We start from the raw sequence: 13,164 nt of genomic DNA, 5'->3' as shown, positions 1-13,164 counted from the left end.
GTACCATCAGAAACTCATTTAAGAATATCGTGAAAATTCCTCTCAAGAAAACGAACTTTGTAATCGACGTTCCTTTACTTTTGATAAGGAAGTATACATTAATTGACGTCATTATTGCAGAAAAGCGCTTTTATGAGATCAGACATCATCCGGAAAACGATCAACGAAAGGAATTTCCTCGTCCTCACGTATATCAGACGCACGTGCTTTCTAAGAGTACGAGCAGAATTCAAACACAATGCACAAATGAAATAAAGAGATCGCTCGACCCGCGCGTGTTGATACTGCTTTCCCCCACTTCTCTTTTAATATGGCGTCGAACAGAAGGCGTAGGGTTGGGAAGTATTCTCTTGAGAGTCCCCTGCAGATGTGAACTCTGCGGAAAGTGAAGAAGGCGTCGAGCAAGTTGGTGTGCTCTTTGTGCGCGTGGTAGAGCGCAAACTGTTTGCTTTAAAAAGGGTGATAAATGCGATGTCATCGTGTTGCCATTGTCCCTTCGTTCGCACAAACAGCTATTTGTTTAGCAGACTCTCCGATGGGTTTCTTTAAATATGTCTACAAGTCACTGATGGATTTTTTTCGGTCATCGCCAACAGAGAGCCATCATCCGAAGTGAGTTATCATTAATCATTTGTGTGCAGCAAGTAATTAAGCACGGACGACCTCCTTAATGAACACAAAGTAATCAATTATTCAGTTTTCTTATTTATCCAGAGGGCCGCACTCCTCTCATTACATCCCGCTTCCGGCTACTCCTGACTCGGCTTCTCTAATTAATAAACACACGCACAAAGGAGAATCATTATCTAAAGCTAAATCTGGTGGAGATCCAAGCGCTTTTTGTGCGTTTTTGTTTCATGAAAATGGAGTTTCTTATCGATGTAATTTAGCTTTTCATCGTTTTAAGTTTGTCAAAAAAAATTCCGGGAAACCGGAATTTTTTTTGACAACAAAAGGTGGACCGAAGACGAGAACGAGAGAAATATCCTCTTCAACTCTTTCAATAACAAGACGGGTAAAGATCTCTTCAAACTTTATACACCTTTCTATCTTGTGTCGTTTAAGATTTAAGTATCTTTTTCCAGCACACACGAGACCATAAAAAACATCAGAGAAGGAACCGGAGATGAAATGAGCAATCTCTGAATCGTGAAGTCAGTTTTGTGTCACTCCACATTATTGCATATTATTTATTATTCTCGATGAGAAGATGTTAATAAGTACAACATAAATCGATGTTAATGCATATTACACTCATAAGGGCAGCAAATTTATCAAATTATTAAATTAGTAACTCCAGCAAACAATAAGAGACTTTTCCTGGTTGAAACTTTTCATTCAAGTCAATTTGTATGCACACATTAATGCATGTTGTTGAAATATTTCCGTGTTTCCCTACATCCATTCATTAATCTAATTCTCGTCCGTACAAGACAGATACTGTCTCTCACGCCCCTGTTTAGCTGTTTTAGGCAATTCGTTGAGGCAGCCTGCCTGCATGCCTCTGCTGTATCCCCCAAAGGGTATTTTTAAGTGTGTCGATATGTGTATTTAATGGATCCGTTTGCCTGTTTGCGAGATGGAAAAATCGGACTTTCCTAGAAAAATCCTGCCAACACGTATGAGACTGCTATCCAACTAAAGGGCTCCGTTTATACCGACTGAGGTGAGGAAATTTGCTAAATCTAGCCATCCATTTATAAGCCAAGGCAAGTAATTGTGGAAAGTGCACTGGTCGGTAATGCTTTGCATCAGATACATCGGATATCGTGCTATGGCGCTTAAATGCGATTGTTTTGAACTTCCAGAGATGAACACGCATCTGGGAATATGAGTTTCATATAAGTAAGTCATCGATGTTAACAGGTGAAAAGCAGCAAAAAAAAAACCGCTTCCGAACAGGTCACAGCAGTCGTATGAACACTAAAAGCCCTAAACCAAAAATCCAGATAGTGAAGTCATTGGAATTGTAAAAGAGCATATATTTCATCTTTCTGATCCAGTATAATTAATCTTACGAAGAGAACATTCTTTCTCCACCCCTTCCGCATTTTCTTTGCTTTCACAGAATATGCAAATATTCGCAGGGGCAGCATCTTTCTTCAACTGATTTGAAATCAGTTGAAGAAACTGAAATCAGCTCCAATATGAAATCAGTTGAACATTAGTTCAACTGATTTCATATTGGAATTTTCTTTTCTGCAAGACCAAAATAGATCTTCTTCAACTACGACGATTTCTTGAACACTTCCCCCCCTTCGGGATGATGCAGACAAACTTGTTTTCCTTCGTAAAGAAAAGTAGAGAATACCATCTTTGAACCAGATTCGAATTACTGATCAGATTTCCAGGAAAGAAGGCCGTTCTTTCTTTTTTTGAATAGTCTTTTATAATCCGTTCAGCGACGCGGCAAATTAAAATATTTCATGGGAAGGCACGCTGTCAAGAAAGGGTAAATAGTTCTGTTTCCCTTTCTTTTCTGCCTCAGATATTTGCTTTAAATTTTTTAAAAGAATCAGTTCGGATTTAACCCAAGCAGGATGGCATGTATGCGCTATAAATTCAGCGCCCTTTAACGTAGTCAGAGGTTCTATTCTAACCACAGCTAGTTCTGAACGAATTTAGAGTCATCAGTGTATACTAAAAGGAGCAGAGATTGATCTGCGATTAAGGAAGCCTTTTGTCCTGTGGAAATCTCCTCTTGTCACGTGATCCAATCTGAAGCACTCTCTTCGTCATGTCTAACTGCCCATTCGCAATATAAATTCCCAGCGTCTCCTCGAGGGGATATCCTGTAATTTTCTGATAATCCTCCGAACGCCATCGGTCTGTGACATCCCTAATATCTAATCACTGCCTCCCACTACACTTTCGTGTTGTTGCACATCGCCACCCTCGAGAGTGGACTCTCGTGGGAACGCAGCTCAGACATTCTATCTTTCTCGTTTTGCAACACTCTCTTAGCGATGAGTCCTGAAAGGAATAATTTAGGGTACACTTGTTAGCTGGACTCCGCACTTCGCGTGATCGCAGCAAATTCACGTAATGTGTCGTGCGGCGAAACTCTCCTAGGCTACGTGGAACGGGAGAGCGCGCTAATAACTGTTACTTCCAACGGAGTTGACCTTTCGCCAGGCCTCCAAAGTGTTAATTAATCACCGCTAAAAATGCGTGACCCTTCATTCCACTGACCTTAAAGTGAACACTGATTAACAATTGCCTGAATGGCAATCGTGTCAAAATGGACCTCGGCTGCAAACCGAATCCTGCGGTGGTATTAAAAAGAGGCAGCTTATCGAGGCAATCTCCTGCAAATATAGGAAAAGAGAGCGAACGGACGAAATCATTGTGGCCGGAATCAGTGGGTAGGTACTGGAATCAAAGGCGAGGGAGAAAGAGGAGTGGTAGACTTAAAAATGAAACTCTGTGAACAAACAATATTTCAACTCAGAAAATTGATTTTCAGCTTAATGTTAGTACGTGAGATAAAGTACAGTATTGTTAGATCTGAAATAGGCGACTTCAATTTTACATGACGTCACCATTGCAGAATCTAACAATCAACAAAAAAAATATATGCATACTTATCTTTTAGCGCAGTGTAACTATGTTTTTTTTTTTTTGTAACAACATCTTGTATGATAAACTGTGAATTTCAGTTTATTTCAGTCATATGTTTCAGTCATATATTTCAATCAGCAAAAAGGGGCAGATATGAGAGAAATCATTACTGAAATATTATAAATGAAAAAATGCGTATTATTGAGCAACATAGGGCAAAGATCGCCCTAATACTATAAGAGCAGCCTAAGCACCCGCGGGCATCACATCTGAGAAGAAATCATGACGCATACGTTCCCGGAAACAAGAAGTCCCGTATGTTGATCGGTGAAGTCAACCAGCCTGAGACCAATGGGTGAGACGATAAGAGAAATTCAAACTCGGAAAGGTGGCGCTCTAGGGGAGCGCATAAAATCCGCGACACGGAAGTAAATCACCCCCGTTTTTTCTTGTTCCTGCATTTCTCTTCGTGTGCTCCAAGAGTTCGTCGCAGTTCAGCTTTCATTTTGAGGACTGACTTACGAAACGTTCCGGCATGACACCGCAGCAGATTTCGGCAAGATCAACCGTAGTCCGTCAATGAGAAGGTCATCGACGTAAAACCTTAGCAGAGAGATAGCGCACAGCTTAGGCGAGCACGTGTAACCCACGTGGCGATAAGATCGAGACAACCAGAGTCGTAACAAAGAAGGAAGGACAGAAGAAAACCGATAAAGAATAGATAAGTACTCTCACTTGTTCTAGCCCTTTTGAGAATCGAGTAAGTGTTAAGAGAATGCATCTTAAAATTTGTAATGGAAGAAAGACTGAAGAACTAAGATTTATGTAAATGACTATGCTTTTGAAATGAACTTTAAGAACTTTCAGTTAGATAGAGATTCTGTCGTAATTAATCCGAGAGAGATTATTTATGTGCTAAAATGCCTAAATGTCCAATTGAGCTGTAATTAAGAATGTATTATATGTTGAGTTATTGAATTTGCTAACATTTTGAAGTCAATGCATAATGGTTTTAAGAGTGAGAGAGTGAAAGAATGATAGAAGCTAAAATTAGATTTGATAATTACTTTAACTTTTATGGCATTATATAATGAGTTTAATAAATATTTTGATTATTAAAATGAAAAGCCAAACGGCTAGTTTTCTGGCAACCGCCGATAGTTTTTCGGCATTTAATACGATATAGATCGTAGTTCACGATCTTGAGTTTCATTTACTGGCTATATAACAACATAGGATTTTTATCCGCTTAAAATATTTTGATTCCTTACTTACATGTGTTTCTGATCATGATGACTGACCCTGATCCTTCGAACCGGTGATCGTGTGTGTGTGTGCGTGCGGGGATACCCCAATTGAAAGTAGTAGGGCACGACTGCAAATAAAATAAGCCAGAGAACCCAAGGCTTCTAAGAATTCAATTAACATTATTAGTGGCACCTGATATTCTATGATTACCCTAAAGGCTGAGTTTATCTCTAACCTTAAGGCCCAGGCTGGCGCAGATAAAAAATAAATTTTGCCTAGGTGACCAGGATAACTCATGGAATTCAGGGAACAGGGAATTTCTGGTTACCCTTAAAAGGTTAAATTACGTAAGAAAAGGTATAGAGAAGCGAGACATAACGTTAAGATTAATATTAATGAAGTTCACATAACAATGGCGCAACCGACTTAACAAAGAGGTACATGCGATAGAATTTGATATGGCGGCTGAAGTAGGAAAGGATAAAGTTATTATTATTATTATTATTATTATTATTCCTGATACCTCCAAGGAGTCAGAGGACTCATCGTGGGAGGACATCTTCAACTATCTCTACACCTTACCTCTACTACGAATCAACGCCATCTACCGCCCATCTCCAACACCACAACTAGTAATTTTTGTCTGTAAATTGCGTGTGTTCTGAAGGGCCGATTTGTATGTATGCGGGATGAAAAACCCGAGTTTCCGGGAGAAAAAACCCTGCTACCTCCGTATGAGATCGGCTAACTCACCATCGATTGAAATCGACCAGATAAAGATTCCTCCCGTCGCGACGAGAATCGAACTTAAGCCTATTCCAATCGAAGGGCGCAATGTACCGTCGTTCTTCCAATTGCAATTCCAAGTTAAATATATTGCCTCGATATATCAATATCAGAGATGTACGACGCAACAGTATACTTGGAGAAACAGATCACGCTACGGATTTCTGAGTTATGGTGCACATCGGAATTTCAAGGTCGAATGTCATACCTCAAAAATTGCAAATACAGTTCAGAGGATAATGGCGATCCTAAAACGAGATTGAAATATAAAGATAAGGATGTCATTTTGCCTATTTACAAGGCCTCGATAGGACGCACTCGCACTATTGTGGTTAGATTTGATCTGGGTTCTGAGGAGATAAAGAAGCTGTGGAAAGATTTTAAAGATGAAGATATCGGAATTATCGAATGTAGATAGATTTCAGAATGTTTGCAAGCTGCAGTAATAATTGGTAGAAGAAAGTGAGATGATGTAGTAGAAGGCTGTAAACTTCTAAAAGTGTGTTATAGGAGATCCGTCTATAAACTCTTTCCTTATGTGGAAGCTGGGGGAGAGAGAACAAGTGTTTCCATGGAAGTTAAATATGTGCGGCTAAGAAAGGAAGGAGAGCTACCTTTTTCCCTTAATGAGTGAGCGAAACAATTTGCCTGTTGAGTTGGCGAGTGCATCTACTGTGAATGCGTTTAAGAATAGGTAAGACAACTGGTGAGAATGAAGCGTGGATTCACTTGACAAGTCGGGGACTCCTTCGAAATACCCGATGACGATGGTGAAAACAACAGTAAAATATCTTACTTAATAACTAAGAAATGCGGTGGCAAACGTCTCCAAAATGATTGGGGATTTTTAATATGCTCATTATGTTCTATCAAATGTAGAATTAATAACTTCTCGAATCGGTTTTTAAATTATCAAGCTTTTCGTAAACATTTTATGGACGTGTATCGGAGAGGCCTTTTCCAGACCTCTCCTCCACACATTGCGACTTCTGAAAGATTTCTTCTGATATGGGAAAGGTTTTCTCCAATTGAACAAATTTCCATGTGACAATCCATTCGATAAAATTGTCGAATTATTTTTTATTTTATTTTTAGCTTTTATAACAAAGGTTCAGAAGTAATCCACTAAGTTGTATCTTATTCGACATATGTAACGTCTGCAAGTTATTTTCATATGACTTGCAATTTTTATATCAATTCTAAGCATCGGAGGCTTTAAAGTCTGTAGCACATCATCTTCTGTACGGTCAAGAGGAAACAGTCGCAATGGTTACTCAATTATAAGACTTTTATTCCTTAGAGGTAAATTGGGAGAGAATGTTCCGGAACACTGAAATAGATATATGGAATAAAACAGGATGACGAGAAGTTGTTTTAATATGTTAAGAACTGAACAATGAAATGCTGTTGATTAGCAGACGCGTTGTGTGTTTATGAGTTCGACAGACAGTGGGGAATGCTGTTATCCAGTTTAACTAAACACTTCCCATGAATATACATGTATAAGAGACATACGTACGTATATGGGACAATTAATAGAGTAACTTTGGAAGAGAAGGCCAACAGCTTACCAGATTGCCTCCTTCTGAACAGCGTCAATCATTTCAAGTAGATTTTAGGTGGGCTAGTCTAAAAGTGCGAGAAATGTTCTATTTGGGATTTTATGCACTGTTAACACATATATAAGGAAAAGGCAGTGTCTTGAGTGAAGAAAGGATGCTAGTTTTCGTAAGCTTGGGAACTGTGGATTTGATGTATTTGTGCAAGGATAGGCTTGCGGTGTGCAAGTCAGCTCAAAGAAAGGAAATCTGATCTTGATTAGAGATCAAAAGTAAGAGGAAGTGGTAGGAGATGTTTCATAGGAGAAATAAGACGCGACTGGTTTTGGTCTTTTAAGAGCAGTGAAGTGGAATGGAAATTTTTTCAGCCTTCTGAAGAATGGTAAGGAAATCAGTGTTTAAAATTTTGATTATCGAAGTTCTTCCGAAGTGCCTCCGTAGCTCAGTCGGTATAAACGGAACACCTTGGTCGGAAAGATCTGGATTCGATTCCCGTCAGTGACGTGAGGAACCTTCATCTGGTGTTTTTCGACAAAAGGTGAGTTAGCCGGTCTCATACAGAAGTAAATGTTTTTGTTTGTTTTTTCACACGGAAACTCGTGTTTTTCGTTCCCCAAAACAGGCAAACAGGCCCCGTGAACACATGCATCTGCAGACATAGAACACACCGGGAGGAACAGGGCTAACGACCTTATCCTCGACAGGGGTATGGTTTGGAGGGACAGCTCCGTAACAGTCTACTAGGCCTAATACGTAAAAAGGAAGAAGTTCTTCAAGTGGGGATATATAAACACCGCAAGATTTGTTAAATGAAAAAGGGAAATGGAGAGTACTCTTAGCTAAAAAATGAACTACGAACAGTATTTGAGGTTAATGAAAGGTCATCAATATATAGGAGGAAAAGAGCATACGCAAAAGTACACAACCACTTTTACTCGAGTATAGTCGGAGAAATATGAAGCGAGGAAGCCACAAATCATGGGACGTAGTGAACACTTACCAGAGAAGAAACTGTCTGTCGAACTGGATGGATCAAACCTCACCAAACCTTTCATAACTTATATCCGTAGGTGAGTGATGTTGGCAAGGAGATTTGCAGTGGATCAAGAATGGTGGAATCCATACTGGCGGTATGGATTCCACCATCGTTTCTAAGTGCTGAAAAAGTGGACTATTGACGACTTGCTCGATTGCTTTCGATAGATCTGAGGCGATTGCCATGGATCATTTATCCTCTTTCTTTGAATGCGCATTCATATTCAAAGTAAAATTTTCAATTATTTATTTTGGCCTTCTTTTTTCCGTAGGCTCAAAATACACTTTTCATAAAATACACCCATAATATGTTAAGTTGAGGAAGTAAGCCACTGAGACTATGAAAGCGGTTAATATAAATGATCGTGGTGCGGGTGTATCGCGTGAGATCATACAATATGTGTGTAAATCTGCTCATTCGATCGGGTTCGCATGAAGCGTGGAGTTCGTTTAGTTTACTGTAAACTGAGTAGAGAAATCTAATAAAACTAATAACTTCATAAATGAACTTAATTTTCGTACCACATTGAAATCTTTATTTTTTTATTTTTCCCCATAAGAAATCCACGTGAAAGCTCATACTAAAAATTGCTTTTCATGAAAAGATCAATAAAGCCCAGCTTACCCCTTTTTAGGAACTTTAGATGCTTAGCGGAATGCCTTAAAATTTGCATTTTGGTTAACAAAGGTGACACTTCATCCATCTTCATACTTCATGCTCGGTGAAATTTTAAGCCGAAGTTTTTTGCAATTTTTTTTCTTCGAAAAGGATTAAAATATTCCATTGAAACCAACGAACCATAAATGAACTTATTTTTCGTACCACATTGAAATCTTTATTTTTTTATTTTTCCCCATAAGAAATCCATGTGAAAGCTCATACTAAAAATTCACAGAAAACAATGTACTTTATACAAAAAGCCGTTTTGAAGATTATTCTGTTTTTTTTTTAAATTTTTTTATCGTTTTTACAATTTACGTGATACAAGAGGATACAAATATTGTTTCCCTGAGCATGTAGTTATTTGTGAATGTTTATATTTGAAAATGAACATCAATGCATATGTTTTCTTTCTAATGAGAGAAAAAGCATTTTACTATTTGTAAGGAGAGCAACTACGGATTGTGACGAATTTCAAATCCATACGACGTCAATAATTAGTGATAGCATACTCAGATGGAAGCGCAGGGAGTCAAATGCAAGTGCTACCCGCAGTGGATGGCTCACCACAGTCACCGCATGGGACCGTAGGGTGCAACGAAGACTAATATGTAAAACCTGCCATTAGTCGATCCATAGGTTGAATGCAGAGTTCTGGGCATCGACGTAAACACGAATCTGCACAAAAACATTCAGAACCGCGGTTCACGACATGAGTTTGCATGGTAGGATTCCAATATGCAAGCCCCACATACACTATCTTCAGTGGTACAGAAAGAGTGGGACAGGGAAGCGTGGAAAGCTGTGTTATGGAGCGACCAATCACGCTACACCCTCTACAGAGCAGATGGACAGGTGTGGGGGTGGTGAATGTCCAGTACACGTGTCTTAGCAGAGTGCGTAATCCTAACTATGACATTCTGAGGTGGCGATGTGATCGTATGGTTCTGTTTTTTTCCTTGTTTGGCCTCTGACCTCTGTTTTTGGTGATGCCACGAACACTGAACTACGAGAGGTATCTGAACATTCTGGACAATGCAATGATACCTAATTTATGGCGCTTCTATGGAACCGACTATTGTCTCTGTCAGCAAGACAGTGCACCATGTCATAAGGCTGATGCTGTATCTGCATGGTTTGTTGATGTAGGATGAACTAGAAAGTCAGGTGAGTTCAAGAGACGTCCCTCCTAGTTGGCCTAGATACCAAATTCCAAATATTCCAGGTAAAGGTGGCGACGTTTGCATGAATAGCGATGGTCAAGCATTATTAGACTTCTGTATTTTCAATAATTTAAAAATAACCAATACTTTTTTTTTCGAACAAATAATATAAAAATATATTTGGAATGGTAGAGGAATAAGAGATATAATTGACTACACTATTACTAATCATAATCCATCTTTATGTGTGAGAAATATACATTAAATCCTCTACTTACACGAATTCGATTTAGGCAAATTCGTTTGCGATACTTCGACTGGCAAAGGCCATCTCTCATGCACCGCTTTGTGATTGTAAGAGACGACTAAAATATACAGTCAAAAGGATGCGGCTTAGCACAGGAAAGATCTAATCGTATGTTTAACCAAATATAGAAAAACACTAAAAGGTTTTGAAATTTACCCGAGCTTATGAGAATATAGCCTCCAATATCAGAGTTACATTGGCGTTCAAAATTTAAACCATAAATATGTCCGAAAAGCGTGAAAGTGATGTATGGAGATGCATGTCTTCACAACGATAAGAGGGGCATTAGAACTATGGGCTAATTGTAGCAATTACTAAAGGTAATACGTTCGTAGCGATTGCTTCTGCGTGTTTACGAATCGACTGTTTGAAGTATTACAAAAGACAAAGTTCGCATTATGCAACACGTGAAAAGTTGAGCAAATCCACGACCACTTCTAAGAAAATAGGTATATTAACAGAAGAAATCGAAAATCATTGGAGATTTCGATTGAAGATGAACCACGAATGCCGATGTTTACAAAGTTTATACAAGAGAAAACTCAAGATGTTACCTCATGCTATTTTTCCTTTCCATAAACTCATCTTTATGGGAAGGAAAAAGCAGTAGTAGCACGCACTGTACATACAATATTAAATATTCATACGAAACGTAATAGTGTTTGTCTTACCTTTCTTATATTTGCATATACGTTTTATATTTATGTACTTGACAGGATACTGAATAAACTTTCATTTTCTTTTCACAAGTAAAACCTTGTAGCTTTAATTACCCTTTGATGATTTATCTCTTCAGTCATTTTCGACCCTAGGTGACTCTGTTGGCTTTGTCCACAAAGTATTCATGGTAAGAATTTTACAGGTAGTTCACCGTTGCTTTTCCCAAACCCCTATTTTATCCGGGCTCGGGACTGACATATGGCTGAGACGTATTCATGACTGTAATCCGTGTGTGTTCACGGGACCGGTTTGCCTATTCTGAGGGACAAAAAATCCGAGTTTCGGGGTGAAAAAAACCCTACCTCTGTATGAGATCGGCCAACTCGCCTTTAGTCGAAAGAGATCAGATTAAGTTCTTCACGTCACTGACAGGAATCGAACTCAGATCTTTCTGACCATAGGGTTTCGTCTATACTGACTGAGATACGGAGGCTCCAATTTACCCTTTGAAACGAACATATTCGTCAAAGATGCATCGCAGTTACACACCATTTGACTTTCAACTTGCCTGAAAAACACGTCGGAAGAAATTAACCGCTAAGTCGAGGATTACTCTAAGTGTGGGAGAAGGACAACCAACAGATGAAACACAGACGAGGCCATTAACCACTCCAAAAATCACAAGTCGATGAAAGACATCGAACTTAGTGTTGTTTCTGATCAGCTATTGGCCTAATAGATGTGGCTCGATGGATCTGGATTCTTGCAGCAAGACAACGTTCTGTTTCAGAAGGCTCGCATCGTGCAAGTATGGTTATCCAAGATTTCTATCTACTTCCCTGATAGCTTAATTCTCATTCGAATCGCATCGACCATTCCTGGGATCATTTCGAACTCAGCATTCTCCGGGCGATGCGAGTGATTCGTTAGTTCAATCACTTCTGGGAAGTTATTCTGTGTTTGGTCAGAATACGTGAGTACACCTTTCGTGATGTAGTGTGGTCAATGCCAAGACGAGCGCGAGCAGTTCTCTCGCTGAAAGAAAGCCGAACACGCTACTAGGTTGGGTGGTCATAATGTTTTGACTCTGTGTGTGTGTGTGTGTGTGTGTGTGTGTGTGTGTGTGTGTGTGTGTGTGTGTGTGTGTGTGTGTGTGTGTGTGTGTGTGTGTGTGTGTGTGTGTGTGTGTGTGTGTGTGTGTGTGTGTGTGTGTGTGTGTGTGTGTGTGTGTGTGTGTGTGTGTGTGTGTGTGTGTTGTATATAGTTAATTATGAAATTTATCGGTTTGTAATTTAATGTTCGTAATGAGATATGCAATTTTGTTTTATCTCAAAATGTTCTGTTTAGTGAAGAAACGCTTTATTTGCAGAAACTTAAAACGATTTCCCTCGTAGTCGAATTTCGAAGTAGGTCTTCGGAATTTAACACATCGTGGCAGTGCAGACTATTATATGCATATATTAAGTCCGTTAACGAGACGAATTCATCCATCACTTTCGAAGGAAAACCGAATTTCAGGTCAAAACTCTCGTAAACGTTTCCTTACTTCCTATCAACCAGATGATGAGAAAATAAACTTTCTTATTTCCCTCGTACGAATTCATTGCAGCACTGTTTCTTATGAACGAACTTCCGTAAAAGCGTGTTCTCAAGTGATAACGCGCATAAATGTTACTGACTTACTTCCTTTCCAGTCAATGGAACCAATCCGTACCACATTTCCATGTGGTACGGATTAGTTGGTACTGTGATACGGCAGGGAGACAATTAAGAAAGTTCTAGCTCATGGATCCAAAGATTAATAAGACGTTTTAGAAATTTAATACTTATTGAAAAAACTAACTGTAATCTGAAGTAGTATGAACAGGCATAAATTATGGGTGTGATTTTTTTTATCCATTTACGGATGGAATTGACAATCTAATCATTCACCATCAGTTGTCTGCTGTTCAGAAACAATAACATCAACCGATTTCATCAGTAGCTGGAAGCTCACAACGTAACCAATAGTCACGTGGAATTCTATTGAACTACTACAACCTCGCTCATCTCCAGACAGGTGTCGAAGAAAATCAAGCTCCAAGGCATTCGGCTGATTACAGCACGGAGGTCATTTTTATGCAAACGTCATCCTGTTCTAAGCTTTCGACTGGTTCTCTATCCTGTCGCTTGCCACACGTTCTT

Source organism: Typopeltis vanoorti, chromosome 23, assembly GCF_054136105.1.
Source record: "Typopeltis vanoorti isolate ZY-2024b chromosome 23, IOZ_Tvanoo_1.0, whole genome shotgun sequence".
Lineage (NCBI taxonomy): Eukaryota > Metazoa > Arthropoda > Arachnida > Uropygi > Thelyphonidae > Typopeltis > Typopeltis vanoorti.
The sequence above is the reverse complement of the archived record's forward strand: the minus strand, read 5'-3'. Positions refer to the sequence as shown.